Raw genomic sequence first — 23,450 nt, forward strand, 5'->3', positions numbered from 1 at the left:
CACTCAATTGTAGGTGACGCGGTCCGATCAGAAACTTTGCTGTCACTCAATTGTAGGTGACGCCGCCCGATCAGAAACTTTGCATCACCCGAATATGGGCGACGCAGTCAACGCGTTAATTACAAATGTTTCATTTAAAAATTCCAGGAGGTGGGAAAAAATAAGAAACGGTTATCCAAACATTGAAATTAATACCAATAATAATTAATTTAATACCATCCATATAAAATGTTTATGTACTTAAAGAGCAAAATACAATGCATCCCGAGTAATAACTTTTTCCTAAGTAAAAGAAGAGGTTTGGCATATATATATAACATCGAAACCATTTAATGGTGGAAGTATATTCGGAAACAAAATAAGTGCGAAAACAACAAATGCCGCCGAAATTATATCATTATCATGTAAATTTTTGCTCAAAATATATGATTGGCATGATAATAGTTAATTTAATGTAATCTTAATACTTAAAATATTTGTTTTTTTAGTTCTTTAGTTAACGAAAATACTTTATGGAATAATAATAAATAACGCAAGGAGATAATCATTGTAATTATGATTTAAATATAGATCAAAATATGTATATTATAATATATACTTAAAAATAGATCAGAAGTTGTTTAAAAAAAAGTTGTTGATGTTAAAGTTAAATGCTTTTGAGTATTTTACTTTGATTTATTTCCAATGCAATAGTTGAAAATCGAAATTAAACTACCTTTTCGGGATTTTACTTTCTTTTAAACTCCCTGACGTAAAAATGTGTTCATTAAAAACCTTTCATTTTTGTTCAAGGTTTTACTTTCTAAATTGTTTTTTGAAAAATTTAATACTTAAATTGTAAATTAGATGTAGATATTTTTGCAATTAAAAACAAAAATATCTACTTCTATGTTCCAACAATAATCAAAATGTTTCATTTAGCATCTTTGTATTATCCTTTTTAAATAATTAAACATTTAAATCATTTACATTTAAATTACAACAATGGTCTAATATTAGGGAAAATATGAAAATTATAAAAACTTTATAAGAAAAAAAATTCTAAACACTAGCTCAAAAATCGTGATCTCAGGAATATAATAACACAAATGAATATAATAACACAAATGAATGAGGAAAAGGTATTCAAATAAATATTTTCTAAAAGTCAGTACCTTTGCCCTTAGTACTACATTTTTAACACGACACTAACTCGTACGAACCTATAGATTCTCTTTTCTCTCTTTTTCTTTTTTTTTACATAAGAGAAGAGATAATAATAATGTGATTTTAAACTGAGAAAAATAAAACAATTTCTTTTGTGCAAACGATTTTTTAATGGAGTATTTAAAAAATCGTTTTCTTACTTTCCGTTTTAGAAGAGTTATATTGTTTGAGGCTCTTGAATAAAACATTCTAATCGCTTTGATACAAAACACTTTTTGGACAGTAAAAAGAAGTTGAACAAGACACTTTTTGGATTACCTATTGTTGAAAAAGGCATTTTTTAAACAATATATTGTTGATCAAGATATTTTTCGGATAGCATATTGTTGAACAAAGTATTCGGATTATACTGCTGACTGTTTGTAAAATATGAAAGATACGTTAGGTATTTCCTCATAAATTTTTTTCTTATTGATAAAGAATATATGAAAACAGAGATTTCACGCAATATGCAACAACAGCTTAGCGTTTGGAAAAAAATCATCGAATTAATTCGGACAAACAAACTAGGATTTACAACTAAATAACAAAAATGACACCGTAGAAACGGGGAACAAGAGGAGAGTGAATTCGAAGTTAATAAGGGAGCTTCGAGACAACTACCGCCATCTGCAGGCGGAACTTAAAATTAGCTGCATGACAAGCTTTCTCATGTGTAACGCAATAAGAAAAGAAGGAATAGGAAGGTTATGTATTAAAAGAGCTAAATGATATTTAAACTCTACATTGAAGAGGTTCTGGTCACGCTACAAATAGAATGTTTTCAGATTGAGTGATAATGGCAGTTGTATTTAACATTTTCACTCCAGAAATTTTTTATAATGTTTTTTTGTCATTTTTTTGTTAAGGTTAAAGAAACAATAATTATAAGATAATATTTTCCATTCCATTTATAATTTCCTCCCATTTATTTGAATTTTCATAAAAAGATTTATTTCATTCACATCAGGGGGCGATTTCTCATAATGGTTTTTCCTCCCAAAAATAAGAAAAAAAGAAAATATTAAATTTTTTTTTTACGTAAACTACATTTTTAACCAAAATTATGGTTAATCCATATTATTATAATATTTTTGCTTAATATGTAGAATAGTAGTTTGAATAAAGTTAAAAAAAAAGAAGATAAATTAAGGAAGTTAATGAAACTTCCCATAAGCCGGCTGAAACTCTACTTGGAAAAATTGGCACATGGTTCACGATTTGGCCACCCCTGCTTCATAACTAATAAGCACGATAACTCACTCCTTTCGAAAAAAAGTAAAAAAACAGAAGAATAAGAAGCTTAAGGTTGTATTGCTTATAAGTAACATAACTTTGATTAAAAGTTCAGGCTTGATTGTGATTTCAAGCTTATTTTTTCCGAAAGATGCAAAAATTCCAATGCATGATCAATTTTAAAAAGGTTTCAATGTGTTAATGTTTCTGCTTGAAAGCGATAAGCAAAAATTAAGCAACATTGTTAAAATGGAGAACTACGAATCATTTACACATGATTCCATAGAAGTTCACTTTCAGCAAAAGCAATTATTTCTCAGATTAAAACTAATCTATAAACATACCTATAACCCGATATTTCATTTAATACTAAACCACAACGTTTCATAAATGAGTTACGTAAACGTTGTAGATTAATATAAATTAAGTTAGTTGCTTGTTAGTTTAGATACAAGTTTATGCTAATAAATAATGCTTTAGGGTGCGAGATTTAGCTGAACAATATGTTAATGAGTTGTACTTTTTCTATTCAACAAGATTGCTTCATTTTTAAAACTTACGGTAGATGCATTATATCTTTCGAAAACTCTGTTGTCTCTTGAAATGATGCTTTTTCACGAATAACATATTACTTTTATAACTGCTGTAGATTTGGAACAGTTGCTCATGACTCCTAGGTCAAGTTTAGCCTATCTTTAGCCCGTGCCTATTTTGAAAATGGCGCAAAACGTCAATATGGAGAAAAGCCACAGTTTTGAAAAGTAAAAAGCATTTGTCGTCTAATTTTTTAATATTTGAATACTTACTTCAATGCTAAATTATCTGGGCTCATAAAATTTGCAAAAAATAGGAATAGGGTATTTAGATTTTGCTAATTTTCATCTGGGGGAAAATTTTTACTAAATTGTAAATTTTTAAAAATATTTAAGTAATTTATCTGTTTTAAAGCCCAGACAATTCTTCACGGCAAGATGGCGCATATAGTCCAAAATTATAACTTTGCTTCAAGTGGCTTTTTTATTCTCTTTGCCCAAATAGTACTTGTTACATACTTGAGTACTATTACATATACTTAAGAGTACTATTACATACTTGTTTTAGACATTTAGTATTAAAACATAAATGTGGAAGAAAAAAAAAGTTTTTTTATGTCTTCCAATTGAAAATCAGTGATTTTGCACAACTGTACAAATTTAAGATTGCATCTACAGTTCATCATTGGAGATTTCGGTCTAAAGCGTTTTCGACAAATAATGCAGCATATTACAGTGAAATTTTCGTCAGTTTTTTAACTTTGAAACCGCAAATTACTTAAGTACTAAAGTGAAATTGAACCAAACATATGAATCGTTCATCAAAACTGTTACTAACTGTTTAGAATTCTCTTAAGGAACGCATTATAAGCGATTTCTTACCACGAGTTTATTAAACGGAGCAAACAGAGTGCGGTGGCATTCACCCAATTTCTACAGTCAGATTTCACTTGCCTCCAGCCATGCATGATATTCGCTCAAAAAAATTAAGATCTTCTCTTTAGAGAAGAATTTTGAGTATAAATCTTGGTCAAGGGAAAATTTGCTCACCCAAATTAAGTGTAAGAGGTAGTGTAGACCATTTTTGCCAGTATCCTTATCTGATAGCATAAAATATCCCTCAGAGTTTAATGATTGTCCCGTTGTCATAGGGCTAAAAAAGGGAGATTTTCATGCTTTTTTTCTGCTTCTAGACTGTAGGTTCTTTGTAGGTTGTTGATCTATTTCTATAAGTATAAAAACTTTGGTGCCTGTTGTAACGTTAAAATTTGCTACAATCTTCAGTTTGCAACCAATACTATGACTCTACTTGAATCATATTACCTAGTTGTACCATATTATCGTGCAAACTAAAAATAATTTTTTTTATTATATTTTGTAAAATGGCTTGCGTTGAAGAGAACATTTGATTAAGTTTAACCCTTTGTTAAGGTTGCAACAAGTTTCTACGTTAATACGGACCAATTTTCAAAATGTTTAAGGTAGGACCTAACCCAATTAGGCAGTTACTTAATACAAAATGATCAAAACCTGCCTGATAAGGGTGGGTCTACCATGTGATTAAGTTTTGCTTGAAAAAAACCTTAGACGAATTGATACCAATCTTTGACTCGGCAGCTCTTTTCTCTTCTGTTTAAGTTTAAAACTACTAAGCATGTAGATGTCTTTTCATTGCGTAAAACCCATTATATAGATCATAGATTGTTCATAGTTAGCGATAAATTAATATAAGCAGTCAAGCTATAGGATCCTATGAAGTTAAAACTGTTTGGCCAATAATTATTTGCGTGCAAATAATGGTGCCTAAACTAGCAACCTATTACTTTGGTGCATTTATTTGTATAAGATAAGTGGTTTTAATCCGGCGGTATGCAAAATAGTAGCACTTCGCGCAGTAAATTATTTTTTAATTAAAATTAATTTGAAAAATAAAGACTTTAAATATTATTAAGCAACATAAAAAAATATATGCTGTTGCTTGTGAGCCACAGTGGCTTACGGGATGAGGTGCCTCAGGTTCGAATTTCAGAGTTGGCTGGTTTATATTAATTCTGCTCCTGGCTCGCACCAATCACAGTGCTGACGTAAAATATCCTCAGTGGTATACTGATCATGGGTTAGAGTCTCCTTATCGACAATACGGACCAGGCTGAGCATGGGAGGTTTTCGTGTTTTCTTCTCCATGTAAAGCAAATGCGAGTTTTTTTTAAAAAAAAAGTCCTCCACAAGGGCTAGTTTGACCCAATGTTTAATCTACGAGTTCCCTTGTCTTCAGGGTTGAGTGCAAAATTATAAGGCAGCAGACTTGAACATTAATAGTCGTAATCTAAAAATTGGTTCGGCTGTTCAAAAAAAAGAAGAAAAAAAAGAAAGAAATATTGTAATTTTTCGAGAAACTCTTGTCAATAGGCTAATGTTCATGATACACTGCTTTGAAACAACTATTAATTACTTCATAAAGAGGGGTAAAATTCGTTTTCAAAACTATTTTAGCGTGATTTGTTTCATTTGTTCTGTTTGGGAGTAGGGTGACATTTCGAACATTTTTTCCCCCGATGCGTAAAGAAAGGATTAGTACAGTCTGCAATGAAGCCATGGGCCAAAAAGCAGTAAATGCAAACGTATATACATATTTACCTGAAACAGATCCGTCAAAGTCTTCCTCTCTTTCACAAATGCGAAACGGTGTTTGGAGTGTCAAAAATATCAACAAAAAAAGAAATAGCATTAGAATAAACCGCAAAAATGTCCCCCCGCGGGCTTCATCCACCAGCTCATTCACATCTTCGGGGGTGTTTATTTTTAGTTATCGAAATCATTTCTGGGTCTAAAGGGGTGTTCCAACAATGACTACACGATGCTATTTCGGGAAGAACACTGTCTAAAATTATTTCGAAGCCGCTAAATTTAGACAGCGCTACTTCTAATAATTCAGTGTTTTAAGAGGTTCAGAAGAAGAAGATGTGACAGCCGTCGAGAAAAATTTCTTCCCAAACTAAAATTGTTCTTCACAAATCATTTTACTGCGGAGTAAAAGAAGGGGTAGATGCCTTGTTGTAGATAAAATAAACCGCAGTTGTGACGTATGCAAATGACCATGAACAAATAGAAGAAAAATCTCTTAAAAACATTACGTTTGTGCACTAAGAAATTTTAGGACCATATACATCTACAGTAACTCCACGAGACAATAATTTTAGTAATTTCTTGTAAATCTGTTAAAAACATTTCGTGTAAAATTTCCGCATTGTATAGTAATGACATTTCTGCTAAACAAAAAGCCATAATTCTGGTGTTAAAAATCAAAATATATGGTGCTTAAACCATTCATTTAATAATGGTTTGTCGGAAATTCTGATTTTCAAAATTATAGTTCTTCTTATCACCCCTTTAGTAAGAAATTACGAAATTTTAAAAGTAAATTTAACTGAAGAAATGGATTTTATACCATGTTCAAAGGAATCATGATAAAATTCCTAAATTTTACCACATTTACCAAATTTTATGACATATTATCGAATTATCTTGTTAATTTTATCATAAAAATTACCGAACTTTTTGGTGCTCAGAGAGACAGAGACACGGTAAATTTGACGATATTCTGATAGCTTTGACCATAGTATTTTTTAAACGTAGAATCATGTTGCTTTATGGTTAACTTTACATAAGCATTCAACTTGCGCTTCTTCTCTATTTTATGCATAGTATATATATATATATATATCAACATAAATACAATTGGCTTATTTTAATTAAAACAAGGATAATTTGAAATCTNTATATATATATATATAAATCTCCGCTTGTTTTTTTTTCCTCCTTTTTTCTAAACATTACAATTGCGTACTAAAAGTTTAGAACGATACTCATTTGCATTTGTAATAATTTGGAGGATCGATACTGATTGTAAAGTGTAAAGTGGTTGCAAAATATCGGGTGAATCTGACAATTCCCCCTATATAAAGCCGATATTGGTTGTAAAGAAGCTGTAATACATCAGGTGAATCGGACAATTCTGAATAGGATTGATACTGATTGTAAAGTGGTTGCAAAATATCGGGTGAATTTGACAATTCTCTCTATATAGGGCAGATATTGGTTGTAAAGTGGCTGTAAGATATCAGGTGAATCGGACAATTCTATATAGGGCCAATATTGGAAAATAACGGCCCGTTGAACCCTTATTGAGCCAAGACTCGTGAATATTGGTCGAATGAGGGCTCTTGTTTCGCTGCTAGGTAACGTGACCCCCTGAATTCTTATATTTTCTAAACTATGTAGTCATTAATATTTTAACTTTTTTTTAATCTCTGTCTTTTTGTAAAAAGGCGAGAGTTTCAGAATCTAAGAAAGTTAGCATTCCGCTGGGGAAATTTTAGTTTTACCCAATTCGAAAAGCTTATAATGCTTCTAGAAATCTCTCATACACCGAGAAAGAAAGGAAACTGTTTGTATTTTCTTTTGAAAATTATCAATGTCGCTAATTATGGATTTGGCGTCATCGTGGCATCAAAAGCTCGAACAAAAATAGAGCATGTTAAAGTTTGTTATAGATCGGGTTCGGGTGCGAAAACTGCCACATGTGAGGTTAAATGGTTAGAGCCACACTTTCATCATGCGTTATCTTGATAAAAAAATAAAAAAGTAAAAAATAAATAAATAGAATAAAACAAAATAAGAAAAATAAAAATCTGCACTTTAGTTTTGACTTCGTCAGTTTTATTCTCATTCACATTGCTTTCCTGCGTAATGGTGATAAAAAATAAATAAATAAAATAAAAATGAGAAAAAAAGTTTTTAAAAAAATCTGCTCTTTGGTTGTGTTTTTGTTAGTTTGATCACTTGGAAAAAACAGTAAAAAAAATTATGATTCACTATAAAATAAAAATAGAGTCTTTTCTGCAGCTTTTAGGAAGCAATAGTAACTTTTATAGACTGGTTTATTACCGGAACAAAACAAGTTTTTAAAACAAAAATAAATCTGTTGTCTCAGCAGACTTTTACTATAAAGGAACACGTTTTTCTTTTTTTTTTTTTTTTTTTTTTTTTTTTTGGGTTTTTTTTTTTTTTTTTTTTTTTTTTTTTTTTAGCTATGCTGTTTTATTAACTGTGGAGTTGACTTTGAAGTCACTGGCTGCGCGTTCGAATCCCGCTCAGGGCATGGAACTTTCTCTCTGGGTGTGATGTGTGAATGTAGCCCACCCCATGAACGGGTATCTATGGCTCTCATTACGACGTCATCGTCACACTGACTCTCATTATGAAGACATTGTGATACTGAGAATTTCGCTTCAATATTGTGCAAATTAACAATAAAGTCGGATAGCAGTTTTATTCATTCGGTGTTCAAAATCATCAAGTAATTGCTGAAAGGTTAGAACAAGCATAAAAAAATAAGAGTTAAAAGTTATATTACGGAACGCAAAACTGCATGCCAAAAACTAAAATTTCAACTGACGATTTCAAGCAGTTTGTGATTTTTGTGAGAAACGGAGAAAAATTGTATTGTCAATAAAACGGTCTTAAACCGTTAAATATACGGAGAAATTCTGGAAAAAAAAGGTTATTTTTCTGTATTTAGCTATAAAATGGCGATATTGATTCTGCTTGTAGTAGTTGGGAAAAGATTAAAATTTGAATAATCATGAGACGCAGTGCTTAGAAACCTGGTAAGTTGAAAATTTTCATAATTTCGCTTGACGATAAATAAATAAATAAAATAAAAAAGTGTAACTAGATATTTTACTTAAGTCACACTAGAGCTAAAGAATTAGCTATTGGTGTCCGTCTGGAAAACATTCCTGGGAATGATCCAAAGGTAAGCCATCGCAATTTTTTTTCCCTGCAGAGAGGGTAGCTTACCCGCTTTGGTTGTTTGGTAGTACTTGACGGTAGAACAGACTAACGAGGACCTACGCAGTGCACCCTCGGTTTCTACGCAGGTAGCTCAAAATGAACACAGACCCGCTCACAGCCCGCAGCCAATGATGCTTGACTTCGATGTTCAACTGGGAACCGTGTCCTTGCGATAAGTTCGCTTTGGGACAAAATAAATAAATAAAATGATAAATTTTGCTTGTAGGAGCCGAGAAACAATTTAAACTAGCATTATTATCAGGTACAGCACTGTGGCAGGGGTTTAAAAAGCTCTAGCTACAGATAGAAAAAGCGAGTTAATAAAAACATAGTCGGAGAAAAAAAGATTTGATTTTTCCTAATTATTATTTTTCGACTAACAATTCGGGCAAAACTAGAAAGAGAACTAAAATATACGTAGTTGAGAAAGAAAGAAAAAATAAAAATGAAAGGATTTTTCAAAATCCTTTTTCGTTTCGAAATCTATCTTGAAGCTGTATTTGCAAACTCTTTACTCTTTGTTTTCATACCTGTCCCACGAAGCCTACTTACGACGGGCGTTAGTCGTTCAAAGCGACTTCTTTATAGCGGAAACTGCCACCCTTCCCTACCCATAACTTAAATTTTGATGTGCAGGGGGTCCCCTTACTTTCTCGAATATTTCTTTTTTCGCGTATTCCTGTCAACAGAGATGACAGTTGAAAACAAAAGGCAAACTAGAAGGGAAAATGTCGTATCTCAAGTGCGCAAGACAAGAGATGACTTTGAAACCGAAAACAAAGCATCCCAGGTCGCGTAATTCAGGTCTACCCCCACCGTGAGTTGTTCTTAAAACAATCGCCCACGCTACGATCTTTTGGAAAATACAAAACATCATATATCCGTCTATTTGACGTTTTTTTCACGTCAACAATGTCGCATATGGTAGATCTCGATTGCTGAAACGTTGTCGCGTTGGGTAATTTATGAGCGTCCTTATATATTTAATGTCGCAAAGTATACATATATCAATTTATTCATTATACGTCGTTTGTGGGAAAGTAAAGGATGAAAAATGGATTCAAAATCAAGAAATCGGATCGTTTATCTTATCTTGATGTTTGCTAGTGATATATGAAAACTATGAAGAAAAAAAAAGTATTTTCTTGAAGTAGAGTTTAAGGTAGCTATATATTTTGGAAAAATATTTTACTTATTTTGTTTCTTATTTATGCAATTAATTGGATTGATTTTAAATAACAGTAAATTTTACTTCAAGCATATAATAAAAAATATCAAACAGTTAATGTTCTTCATAATAAAATAGGTGCTTTATGATTCAATTGTGGCGCTTATTTGCAGTAGTAGATGATTTATTTCGAAATATTTTTCTAAACTTTTTGCATGCCCTTCGTCTTTTTTTTCTTTTTTTTTTTTTGAAATTTTTCTTGTATGTTCTTTATAATAACGATAATAAGAATAGTAAAAAATTTTAGCGAATAAATGATAACAATAATAATAAAATTAAAAATCAGAATAATAAAATGAATAAATAATAATAAGAAGAATATAAGTAAGAGGAAGAAGAATTAAAATAAGGCTCAAGCAAGCAAAATATAATGTTTACAAGTCAAAACAAAAATTAATATTAAAAAAAAAAATCATAAATATTTTTTTCTCTTTTTTTTTTAAATAAAAATATAAAACAAAAATTTCTTTCAAATTGTTAATAAATTTTATTTTAGCTCTTGATAAAAGTAACTGTAGCTTAAGTTAACTTCAAATGTGTAACTTATTTGGACAGTAGACTAACATTTGCGTTTTTGTACGATTTACAAAAATCCCCCTTAAAAAGTGCAGCAGATTACAGAGGATTCTGGAAAACAAATTTACTCAAACCTAATATTTTACCAAGTTATTCTAAACATTGATCTGAGACAAAGACAAATATCAGCATAGTTTGCAGTTTATTATTCTTGTAAGTTAATTGGATATCTGTAAGTGACGTCATCGTAGGTAAATTGGGGCATTTGTCGATTCAGGAACCAATCAAGCTCAACACACACGCATGACGTCAATTACAGATATCCAATTAAATCTGATTTAAATCACGTAGTTAGGCATAACCACTTCACATCTCGAGCTACAAGAATTCAATTGCATTTTAAGTTCTGAATAATAAATTGCTAAAGAAATCTAAACATCACGACAATGGACTGCACAATTTCAGAATTTTTTTTTGAAAAAACAATTTAGCGCATGTTATTTTTATATATGTTCTTTCACAATGCGATTAATAAATAATTGTATTAAATATTATGAATCTAATTAGTATAACTAATAGAACCGAACTTTGATAACTAGATAAATAGAGGAGGATATTTTTCATAAATTACTTTCTTAATAATATAATTATATAATTTTATTTATTTATTTGTCATTGATATTTTAAACCTGCATAGTAGGTACCTAGATTTATCAGAAGGCTAAAAGTCAAGGGAATCCAATTCTTCAGGGACCCAGGCATTTTGTAACAGTTCTGTTGAAAGGAAAAGTTTTTATTTATTAATTATTTATCGTTTATTTATTTATTTTCGATTCATTTTTATTATTATATATCCATCGTTCAATTTTTATATACTATATACTTCTGACCTATTATTTATTATTTCATTTAATCATTTATTATTTATTCATTTTTTATTTACGATACATTTTCTTATTATTCATTATTCCTTTTATTTAATTTTTTCTTTATTATTTATTGTTTTTTTTTATAATTCATTTATTTATTTTTTAACCATTATTTATTCATTTTTATCAATCATTTATTTATTTTTTTTACCTATTATTCATTTATTTTTAATACATTTATTTACGTTTACAAATCTTATTTTTTAAGTTAATTTTTGTATTTCAGGAAATTTACCTTCGTTTGACGTAAGTTCGAAATGATGAATTTTTTTTAAAGTAATAATTTCATGTGGAAACCATCCCTTAAGTAATATTTTTGCGTTCTTTTCGGCTTTCACTATTTACCTTAGCTCGCTCGAACGACTTACGGCGTCGTTGATCGTCTAATTATTCGAGGGGAGCGACTGCTTCATTCTTTAATGCCGCATCTCCTGCCCTTTTTTACGACAGTGCCGGGGCATCAGAAGGAAAACGAGTCAACAAAGAAAAGGGCGCACGCCGCGCTTTTAAATCAGAACGCTCGCGAGCAGCTTTTGTTTTAAATTCGCGCCTTTCTTTCCCCTTCTCGTTTCTTCTTCATTTTTATCGTTTGGCGCTATAAAAGGAAATCGTGCCGAGAAATGTAATTTGAGAATGGCAACAGGAATAATTAACCGCCAGGCGTTGACGATAAATCTGTAGTTTTGTGCAGAAAAAAAAAAAATAAGACCTTTGAATTTTTAAAAAATTACGTACAATATGCACGTTTTCTTATAAGAATGGAAGAACACATTGCGTCTGCTCTTATTTTGGCCTTCCACAGTTGCTAAACAAGAAATTTTACAGAGCTTGTTTCTTATTTATTATTTACACATGTATGTGCACTTAGGTGATTGTAAAAAATATCAATAACTCTATTTTAAAATGTGAAATATTAACGAAGAAAAGTAGTTAAGGATCGCTTATACAGGAATAATTTCACTGTTTATATTTTCATATATGTCAGATGATTATATACAATATAACCATTTACTTTTGTATGATTTGTAAGGGGAGGTGTCCGTATCGTGATCTGTGGCAGAGTTAATGCCGGGCAACGGCCCGGAAGAAACTAAAAAAAAAAAAAATTAAAAAAAAATCACAGAAAGGGACCAACTCAAAAGGTATAACTCGTAGCCATCCCCGGGCAAACTTCTACAAGTTTTTTTTTTTTTTTCAATTGCAAGTTTAAGATCTATTTGGCACCTTGGCGATTGTAGTTGACGATACGGAAATATCTCCATTTTCAAAGTTGTAGATTAAAAATGCAAACAAGCATGTATATAAGTTTTAACAGTTCAAAAATGTTATTGTTTCGCTATTTATATGAAAACTCCCGAAAATTTTTCTTATGGAAGATTTTCTGCGAAATTTTTGAGAGTGGACATTGGGGGACCTACAGATTTATAGAAAATATAAGAAACCAGTTATAGTAACAACCATAAAACAAATAAATGGAGTTCAATGGTTTGGACTTATAATGGACTCGGGAAAAAGTGTTAAAAAATTTTAAGACAGAGGAAAAACTAGGCGGTCAAGATCAAGAGAAAAACTTAGAACTATATGAAAGTACAAATAAAATGGGAAGCGAAATAATTTAAGATTATCAACTACAAGAAAAAGGTGGCCAGCAGAAAAAAACGGCAGAAAAAAACGGCAAAAAAAAAAACTTGAAGAAGGCCTTAATGGTACACTAGTATTAAAAGGAATCATGGTTCTAGTTGTTTCTGTAAATGTGTTTTTGCTGCTAATTTGATTCTTATGCAGAAAAGTTGCCCATAGAAGGATTATTTTCAAAACTGAGCTTCACGACTTGAAATTCATTTTGCAATTTTTTCCCGTATGCTAATATTTCCTTATTTGTTAGCACAAAATGAATAACTCATAAAAATATTTTTCATAAGTTTTATTTTGAGTATTATAATACGAATAGATAATTTGCAGGAAACTATATTACCCCTGTGAAAATATATTGCATGCTTATTTAATAATAAATGGTTTTCTGTTTTACATAGTAAACTAAAGTTTAATCTTGCATAGCCTTTCTCTTAGTGCAGTATCAAAGGATTATTTAAATATGATTAATTACTAATATGTATGCTTAATTAATAAATTTAAATTAAAACATTATAATCAATAATTAATCGCTTGTTTAGTTAGGTTGCTTATATATTATGTATATATTTATATATGTGTTTAAGAAAGAGTATGTTTAAGAACTAATTATTTTTGATAAGAAACAGTAGAGATATTGACAATGATTACTAAATTCCGTTTCAGAAAAAAATCCAAAATCAGGGGTAAATTATGAAAAATTAAATTTGGAAATTTGGGGAAAAAATTTGAAAAAAAAAAAAAAACTTTGTTAACAAAGAGTGGTGACAAGGGTCTAAAATTATCAAAACATGTTAACATAATCTAAAAATGACTTTTAATAGAAGAAACAAGTATATGGTTAAGAAAATGTTCTCTTTATTTTTAATATTTCAGAAGAGACTAAATAAAGCAAGCAACTTTTAACATATGATTCATTTAAAGAAAAAAAAAATTATTTCAAGGTTGTAAAATAATATTTTTTTCATAGTTAATGTAGTAGCTATTATTCCCCAAATTTTTTCACTTCAATTTATTTCAAAACAATTTCACTTCACTTTACTTCGTATTTATTTCAAAATAAAATAAATACGAAACAATTTTCAGTTGACAAATAATTTATAAAGAATGGGGTATGAGGCCCCATGCAAGTTTACAAATCCCATTTATACGAAGTGGTTTATTCTTCATTTTCCTTTAATTTTTTTAATCAACTCTCCTTTAAAACTTGTTTCGATATTTAACAACTTAATAATATTTTCCTTCATTTTAATTTTTTAAATTAAATTCGTTTTTTTTTTCAGATGGTGGAATATTGTCTGCTCTTATATCATTAGCATGAAGAGAAATGAAACAGTTAAGATTAGTTTTTAAATCGAATTTATGCAAAGTGGCTTATTTTTAATTTCTCTCAAATAAAACTGTAATTTTTGTCATCAACACAATTTTGAAATGCATTTATATTTTTAACAAAACAATTGCATTTATTTCTGCTAGTTTTAATTTCCTTTAATTAAATTCGTTTCTTTTCAGATCATAAAACATCGTCTGCAGCTGTATCGTTGCCACCACAAAGAAACACAAACATAATTACCATTGAGATTGAATGAAAGATGGAATGAGGACAGTTAAACAAAATGTCAGAGGCTCGTAAATATGTATTGCCGAAAATCGGGAAACAAACAAAGACGTTTATTGTTTCTGAAAGAGGAAAAAATAAAGAATCTCAAAAGAATAATTCCTCCGGCGACTGACGTTGGGGAACTGAATGACAGCTGTCCATTCGCCAAGAAAAGCAGGAAGTTGAATAACTTTTCATTAAGAAAATAAGGAACACGAAGACTCATTTTTCACAAAATGAATAATTGAAATGAAGACACAAAAGTGATGAGGAAATTGAAACAATCCTAAAGACTGACTCCTCCATTGTCGAAATCCAATATTGGTTATGACCTTCGTATTTAATAATGAATTACGCGTGTTCTCCATACGGTCAGAAGATTTATAGAATATATGTTTCGTCAATTTGAAATCTGTTGTATCAGTTTTGTGTACAGAGCACAATAAAAAATCGGCCATCAGGTATAGTAATTGATATGTAAATAATAAGTATCAATGATGTAAGAATTTGGTCAAGTTTTCCTGGTGTCTTATTATCTTGAGATGATAAGGAACCATAATAAATAAATCCTCATACGTATTATATTCATTCAAAATACATCGTTGTTGCACAATAAAATGTTTAATTTACAATGTTTTAATTCATCAGTTGAAGATAGCTGTAACTTCATCTGCGTTCTCTTAAAAATAGACTTGTGCTGGCTTAAATTTTATTTTTTCATTGTAATATATTTAAGAATAAAAAGTACGGACGAATTTTAAATGTACAAACTAAATATTTTTATTTGAATGAAATTTCTTAAGTGATTCAAAGATGATTTTATTTCACAACTTATTTATGATACATACATAAACTATTAAAAATGATAACTTTACATAATATGCTTTATGGCAGAGTTACGCGATAAAGGAAAAAAAACAATAAAACAAGCATAGACATAAAAGATTAAAGTTCATTACGGTATTTTGGGATCATGACCCCGAATTTATCTATCCAAAGGAGATAAATTTTGAAAGATTCATCGCTAACTGCAAATTTAAAGAGAATATTATTCCATGCTAATGTTTAATTCTACAAGACCGATTAACACCATAAACTTGGTGTAAAACAGAAAAAAAAAAAACAAAGATAGAAATATCTCTTAAATTTTAAATTTTTTTTTCGAATAACATAAGCAAATTATCTAATGAAAAACTTAATTCGCTTCGAAAGTAGATAAATAACAAATAACAGTTGACGTGCTCGAAGCGAAAAGATGAAAAACAGGACAAGAAAAACCACAGTGGCATCTCTCGGCTACTGAAGTTTTTCTAGTTTTGTTTCTCCCCTTCATTTTCTCATTTTTTTTTATAGTAACTATAGGCTTTTTACTTCACTTTAATTTTCTTCTCATTTACTTCTGACGAGTCTTGAAAATGGGCTCCTATTTTTGAAACACTTGGAACATGTAGACTGTTATTTGCAATTTATTTACTTTTGAAGCGAATGAAGTTTTTAAACAGGTAATATCTTATCGCTACAGTTTCTTGTGATTATTTAACAATAAAACTATTAATGAAATTTAATCAAGATTTTCCAACATTATTTTTTCCAAAAAGGCGCTTGTGAGACCGCGATATCATAATCATCTTTCTTAAATCGTAAATAATAAATCGCATTTCAGAAAGTTGTTGGTAGACTTTAGATATGTATTGCTATTTGTTGATTCTACCAACATTCGTCGACTTGCTTCTTATACTTTAGATTGAAAAAAAAAATCCTTTATTTTATTTTTTTAGAAACACATAAAAATTTAAATGTTCGTAAATTCGTTCGTTCGTAACTTTTGTATCAGTTACTGTAGTTACTGATATTTTCAGTGATATTTCCTTTTAGTGAAGTCTCGTTTGAAGTCAGATAATCATCCAGGGAGGATAACAAATAGGGCTGTCAGACCACCTTAGAAACATTTCCGTCAACTCCACTTAAAAAGTCTCCCTTTCCCTCTTTTCACACACTCTCTCCTCAATATTTATCGTCTGCCAGAGAATTATTCTCGTGCAAAAAGGAGTACAAGCTTCGAAAAAGAACAAGATTTGTAACGCGCTGATGTGATGAAATTGCTCTCTTCTCTAAAGAATATCCCTAGACACAAATAGCCACAGATTTGCTGTCAGAAATCTTTAAAAGAAAGTCTTCTTGTGAGTTTCAATAGCTTTAAAATTTTGTTCTTATCGTCTGGTATCAAATTGGAATTTTGTGGAGAAAAATTTTTTTTTTTCAGTATGCCAAGTTTGCCCGTAATCATTACTTTTTACCTATGTAGGTTATACAAAAATTCTCGCAAGAGGTAATTTTAAAAGAAAATACAAGCTTCTAGATAAAAACGATGTGCGAATTTTTTTATAGATTAATTAGAATCTATAGTTGAAGGGCAATGTTTGGAGATAAAGGAAAGGCGATTTTTGCTGTCGCATATACACACTTTTCTCGAAATTCTTAAAGACCATTTTGCGTAAATGTAGATGAATTTGCTAAATACGGAATTCAATTTCATCCTTCAAAGCTTGCGTGACTGTAAGCTTGTTGGAATAAAACCTATACTTCAAAAATTTCTCAAAGAAATAAGTCCAACAACAGTAAATCGTATGATTTGTAAGGAAAATTCTGATAACCGAACAAGAAATTGTATGACCAGGGAATTACACAACCTTTCGCAAAATCTTCTACAAGAATAAGAATGTGTTGTTACTTCGTGTAGAGTTCAATTTTTAGCATTCCTTAACTATCTTCTGTCACTCATTGTATTCTTTTTGTTGCCACCATTTTGTAACAAAAAAGGTGCAAAATTCCCACTTTATGGGAATTCTGAGACTTCACTTATTTTTAGAACACTTATCAAAAACGAAATTCCATAAAAGGTTTCTGGGATCGAGATTTTGAAGTTACGAGTTATGCATATCATAAATTATCTGACTACTTATAACTGACATGAAACAACGAATAATTATTGATTAATTTCGCATAAAGGCCTTTGAAACTAATTGTAATTTTAATCCATTGGTTAATATTTTTTTAAGAATTAGATAATATTACTCATTTGACTCCTGTAAATTACACGAATAGTATTATCCTAATTGTAGATGTAAGATATCATCTATTTTCGTGGATGTAAAGATTTCTTCCAAGAAATAGAAGAGAAGATTTTATTTTTATGCTATTTGTGCAATTAAATGTTGGAAACGGAATAAAAAAGTAGTGAAGTTCTAGTGACAGACGATAGTTTAAGGTAATTAAGAATGAAGCACTACATAAACACATTTTCTTAGCTCTTAGATGTGCAATTTTTTATTCTAGTGATCGAAGCTACAGCCCAGATCGCGCGATTTGACTATATTTCACTTTCTTTCTTGTTCATTTTTAAGTCTAAGATTTATGCTAACGAGCTAAAGATGACTCGATTTAAAATATGATGTGAACGAAATTCAGCCACATTTGAACAAAATGGTCGTAAAAAAACTGACTAAAAATCGACATTTTAGATTCAAAAACTTATAAAATAAGAACTTTCGCATTTAGTCTGAACCAATATAAGCTTTCTGCCATTTTTCGCAAGTTCACAAAAATCCGTCCTAACAACCCCATACCATGCACTTTATGAATCAAAATGCACACCATTTCTAAATAGAAACTAGTGTTTTTTAAATTAATAAACCAGTGAATGTTTTCTAAATAATTAAAATAGAAACTAGTTTTTCTGAATTACTTTTTTAGTGAATTTTAGACAACCTATAACAAGATTATAATTATATCATTAACATACCTTATTTCTTAATAGTTTTAAACATTATTTCGTAAATATCTGCGTTTAAGAAATGTACGTAATAAGAAAAATTACATAGAAAAATTATTAATCTTCATCCAAGTTGTAATAAAAATTCTTTCATTTTACAAGATATTCTAAATTAATTTCATTAACATACATAAATTCTTAATATTTTTAAAAATGTTTTGATTCTGCAGTTAGAAAATTATTTATATTTACCTTTGAAAAATTAATAATAGTCATTAAAGAACAAAAAATATAAATTTAATTTTTTAGGATTTTAACACTTATTTTCTGTCATAAGGTGTCAAAAAGTATGTATATTCTTAGCTGTAAATTTGAAATACAAGCATATTCTGACAACTTCTCAAAATCTGTGTCACAAGGTCTTTATTTTGACTTGTCACATGGCGATCCATAAGGCGCCACCTTTTCTATGTCATTTTTGGAAACAAGTAAATTCAACATTTTTTCAACATTTGCGTGGCGTTTTTCATTTTTATTCATAAATTCTTCTAACTGGAAACACTGATAAAAAAACACTAGAGATGATGTTAATGTTGTCGAACATTTTTTTCTCCCTATTTTCTATTTTGCTCTGTTGAAAATAAAAGCAAACAAGGAGCAACGAAAAAAAAAAAAAAAAAATCGCTAAAGCGCCAAAACAAACATTTGACGTAGAATAGTGTAAGCTATAAATACGTTTTCAATTCATTTCGCCTTTAGTAGTTTTCTGTATTACCACGGAGATTGGAAAATGTTTATCTCAAAATATAAAAATTCTCGCCAAAAATATATACATAAACAAACAACACAGTGGGAAGTATAATAATTGCGATCCAACACCGCTGAACTTTTGTTTTGTAGAATTTTCGGAATTATTTCTTTCTTTTATTTATATTCCACATTTCATTGTTCATGGTTTCAACAACAAAGTAAATTTTTTCCAGGTGCTTTTTATCTCTCTTTCTTTTTAATCTTCTTGCCATTTTCGCTTACCGTAAATTTAAGACGTTCTTAACCGTAATTCTAGAGATCCCTAATTGGCAATTACTGAAGAAAAAAGAAAAGGAGTGAAGGGTGTAAGTATTAAGGTCTAAAACGGTTATTAAATTCATGTATTGTTGGCACCTGTGCGGTCTTTCTTTTAAAGGATTCCCGGAGCTCCGGTACATTTAGAAATTACACTATTAGTTTCGCCAACCAGAGAACTCAAAACAATTATATGCGCCTTGGCGACATATTTCTTTTAAAAAAAGAGGTCTAAGAATTATTTTAGGTAGATAACTCATAAAAAGAGAAAACACATGAGGTGTTTTTAAACACATTTGTTCCACCATTTCATATTGAAAAAAAGGCACTAGAAGTTCGAAAGAGGCTTGGAATTTTTTTTGAAAAAGATTTAATTATTAATAAATTTAAAATTATTAATAAATTCCTGAAATCAGATAACTTTAAAGTATAATCATATTGTGGGCGACATTTTTTTTATTATTATTAGAGGCGTCTAGGAATTAGTTTAGGAGGGTAACTCATAAAATGAGAAAACACCTGAAGTGTTTTTAAACACATTTGTTCTACAGTTCCATGTAAAGAAAAAAAAGGTACTAAATGTCCAAAATAGGTTCAGAAATGTTTCTGAAAAATAAATTAAATTATTAATGCATTTAAATTTATTAATAAATTATTCCTGAATCAGAAAACTTTAAGGTATAATTATAATATAAATTACACGTATTATTTTAGGAAGTTAACTCATAAAAAGAGAAAAACATTATGAAATGTTTTTAAACCCATTTGCTCTTCAACTTCATACAAAAAATTACTAATTTACTTACTAAACGTTTTTGAAAAGAATTAAATTATTGATAAATTTAAATTTATTCATAAATTATTCTTGAATCCAAAAACTATTAATTTAGTTCTAAAAAATAGTTCTTTTATTTAGTTTTATTAATTTAGTTTAAAAAAAAAAACAGTTTTAATAGGAGCTTTTATAGCCATAAGAAAAATTTAAGCGTTAATGGGATATCATGCAATCAAGTTGATGCAGTGTAATAATATGTTTCACATTAACACCGTATTAAGGTTGCAAAAAATTTAAACGATTGTATGATATAATGCGCTCTACAATTCTTTTACAGAGCAGGGAGACTCAAGTTTTCGGAATTAGCTTTATTCAGCTAAACATAGGCTGTATCGTAACACCCCCCCCCCTCAAGTCACCCAGAGAAAGTGACCTTATCTCTTTAACTTGTTTTTTCCCTAATTTTGAGTAGGATATACAAACTTCCAGAAAAATTTATGAACATTCAAATTTGATTCTGCATAAACATATTCAACATTTTGCAGAGTTAATTGTGAAATAACATAAACTTGAAACGTTTATGAAGATAAATGAAGCCCCTGAACACATCATACACTGATAAAAAATGCTGAACATTTTAATACTGAACCATTAAAAATGTCGAAAAATATATCGAAAAATGACATTTACATATTATATTCACAAAGCTATTATCACTGAATACTGCATATCTAGCCATTTCTATATCTAATATTAACTTTTTTTTTCCGAAGAAAAAAATAACATTCTTGGAATCTCAGTTGTTATAAATTCTCAGAATAAGTGACATTTAGTACAGTAATATTTTTTAATGAAGATATTTAAAATCAGCTTCATTCACTGTCTCGCGATTGTCTTCCATGATGAAAACTGTTTCATAGAAAAGAAATAGACTATTACTTTGCGATGATGAAAAAAGATATTCTAAAGACAAACACTGTAAAAGAGTGGCATCTGTTCTTTTTATAACTGAATATTATGAAATATCGCGAATCAATTTCCAACTCATCATTTAGAAATTGATTCGCTAAGTTAAAAAAGGGAAGGGGTAAAAACGCCGAAATGGAACATCACATTGCTGGTTTGGCTATGTATAAAAATAATAATAAATCGCACAAACTAGAACATTAGAATATTTTAATTATTCTATTATTGATGGAGACTTTTTGAACATTTGACTTCATCTCATCATTTATAAATTGATTCGCGGAGTCAAGTTAAAAGAGAGAGGGAAAAGAAACGCCAAAATAGAACATCACGTTGCTGGTTTGGCTATACATTATAAAAATAATAATAAATCGCACAAACTAGAACATTAGAATATTTTCATTATTCTATTATTGATGGAGACATTTTGAACATGTGACTTCATCTCATCATTTAGAAATTGATTCGAGCACTCAAGTGAAAAGAAAAGTGGGGGGGGGGGAAAGCGCTGAAATAGAACATCACAGTGCTGGTTTATAAAAATAATAATAAATTGCTCAAACTAGAACATCGGAATATTATTATTCTCGAACACCGAAATAGAACATCACATTGCTGGTTTGGCTCTGCATTAAAAAAATTATAATAAATCGTGCAAGTCAGAACATGAGAATATTTATTCTATTATTCTATTACTGGTGGAGACTTTGTTTCCTTATACATTAATTCCTGCACAAATAAAAGTTTAAAAAAATATTTAAAAATGTTTTTTCGCTCTAGAATAAACATAAAATAAAATAAAGAGAGAGAAAGGAAGAACGATAGAACTTGAGATCAGAAAACAAGCGCACTTTCGGCACGCGTCCATCGCACGCATTCGAGAATTACGCGTGCTGCACGCCCGATCCCTCTTTATTCTATTAATAAACAGCATCGAAACGGAACCACATTTGTGCGAGATGACAACACACACTGAGAAAGAGTTAAAAGACGATATTTGGATGTTGATTCTTTTTTAAAGGGTTGTTTATTTCTTGTGCCAAAGAACGGACGGACACGGCTCGGTTCTGAAAGGCAAGGGTTGTGTCGACGTACATTTGACGTCTTATTGACGTCATTTGGTAAGGGAGGGGGAGGGAGATGGATTCTATACTTAGGTTTTGTTTTATGTAAACGAGAGAAAGAGTTAGATTTTAAAATTAGAATCTCCTGAAGTAACAAATTAGAATCGGACAAAAGATGCTTGCGGTTTATATGAGCAATAATAACTCTAAATTTAAAGCTCGCAAAATCCCCCGTTTCTATTTCAGACACAGTAAATAATGAGCGTTGGACAGCTAAGTAGACATAATTGAAGTTAAACAAATTTTTAGCAACAAACAAATATTAAAAACAAATTCCATTATTTTATTTTGAGGAAGTATTAATCTAAACAGTTGTTGGCAAATTTTTAAAAAATAAATACAACACAATTTACCAATTTCATTTCAATCAATTTCAGGAAAATCGGCTGAACCACAATATTGATATATTCAACCACAACATCGTGCAATCACATATTCAATTTTAGGCCAGTTTAAAAGCAGGGGGGCCATCCCCTCTGCAGAGGATTGAAATTGCGATGGCATGTCTTCGTATCATCCTCTGGAATGCTTCCCCACAGTTCGCCCATTGTGCAACTCTAGTGCGACGTAAATTAAGTACCCACCTACAAAGGCCAGTTTATTTTGCAAGTGTTCAACTTTAAACATTTCTACAACAATCTCATAGTCAAATATCAAGGGTAGTTATTTCTTTAAAAAAAAATTTTTTTTAGTTTATTACTTCAAATTTTTAAGAAAATAGCTATTATAATTTGAATTTTAAACTTATAAAACCATTTTAAATTCTATCTAAATTAATAGTAATCACGATTGTGGTGTGCGTCTTTTGTAACCCAGAAACAGATTACAAGCAAGACGATTTTGCTACCACAAAACGACCCTAAAAAGATCGTTGTTAGTGTTGCAGATCGTTTCCCAACATAGATTTCAATTGTTTTTGTCATCCGAAAATTTCCCAGCATAAGGCTAAAATAATTTTATTCTTATTAAAAACACTCACGCAATTAAGCAGAATATTTTGTTCATAACATTTTTCTCCACACAAAGCAGATGA

At 30.0% G+C, this 23,450-nt stretch overlaps 1 protein-coding gene and 1 long non-coding RNA gene across 4 annotated transcripts in view; one reads left to right on the forward strand and one right to left on the reverse strand.

Moving 5' to 3' along the window:
* Window positions 1–23,450, reverse strand: part of LOC107438641 (transcription factor Sox-13) — a 555,886-nt gene that overhangs the window by 358,842 nt on the left and 173,594 nt on the right. Inside the window, exon 1 of one of the 3 annotated variants that reach the window (XM_071182382.1) lies at window positions 5,592–5,622. The exons of the other annotated variants lie outside the window; for them this stretch is intronic. The gene's annotated coding sequence lies outside the window, so the exon portion shown is untranslated. Of the gene's footprint in view, window positions 1–5,591; window positions 5,623–23,450 lie in introns of those variants that run through there. 3 annotated transcript variants of the gene reach the window in all.
* On the forward strand, window positions 9,174–15,521 carry LOC107444094 (uncharacterized). Its single transcript, XR_001584077.3, has 3 exons — window positions 9,174–9,972; window positions 14,399–14,450; window positions 14,628–15,521. It is a non-coding gene; the product is annotated as an uncharacterized lncRNA (long non-coding RNA).

Source organism: Parasteatoda tepidariorum, chromosome 6 (assembly GCF_043381705.1).
Source record: "Parasteatoda tepidariorum isolate YZ-2023 chromosome 6, CAS_Ptep_4.0, whole genome shotgun sequence".
NCBI classification, from domain to species: Eukaryota; Metazoa; Arthropoda; class Arachnida; order Araneae; family Theridiidae; genus Parasteatoda; species Parasteatoda tepidariorum.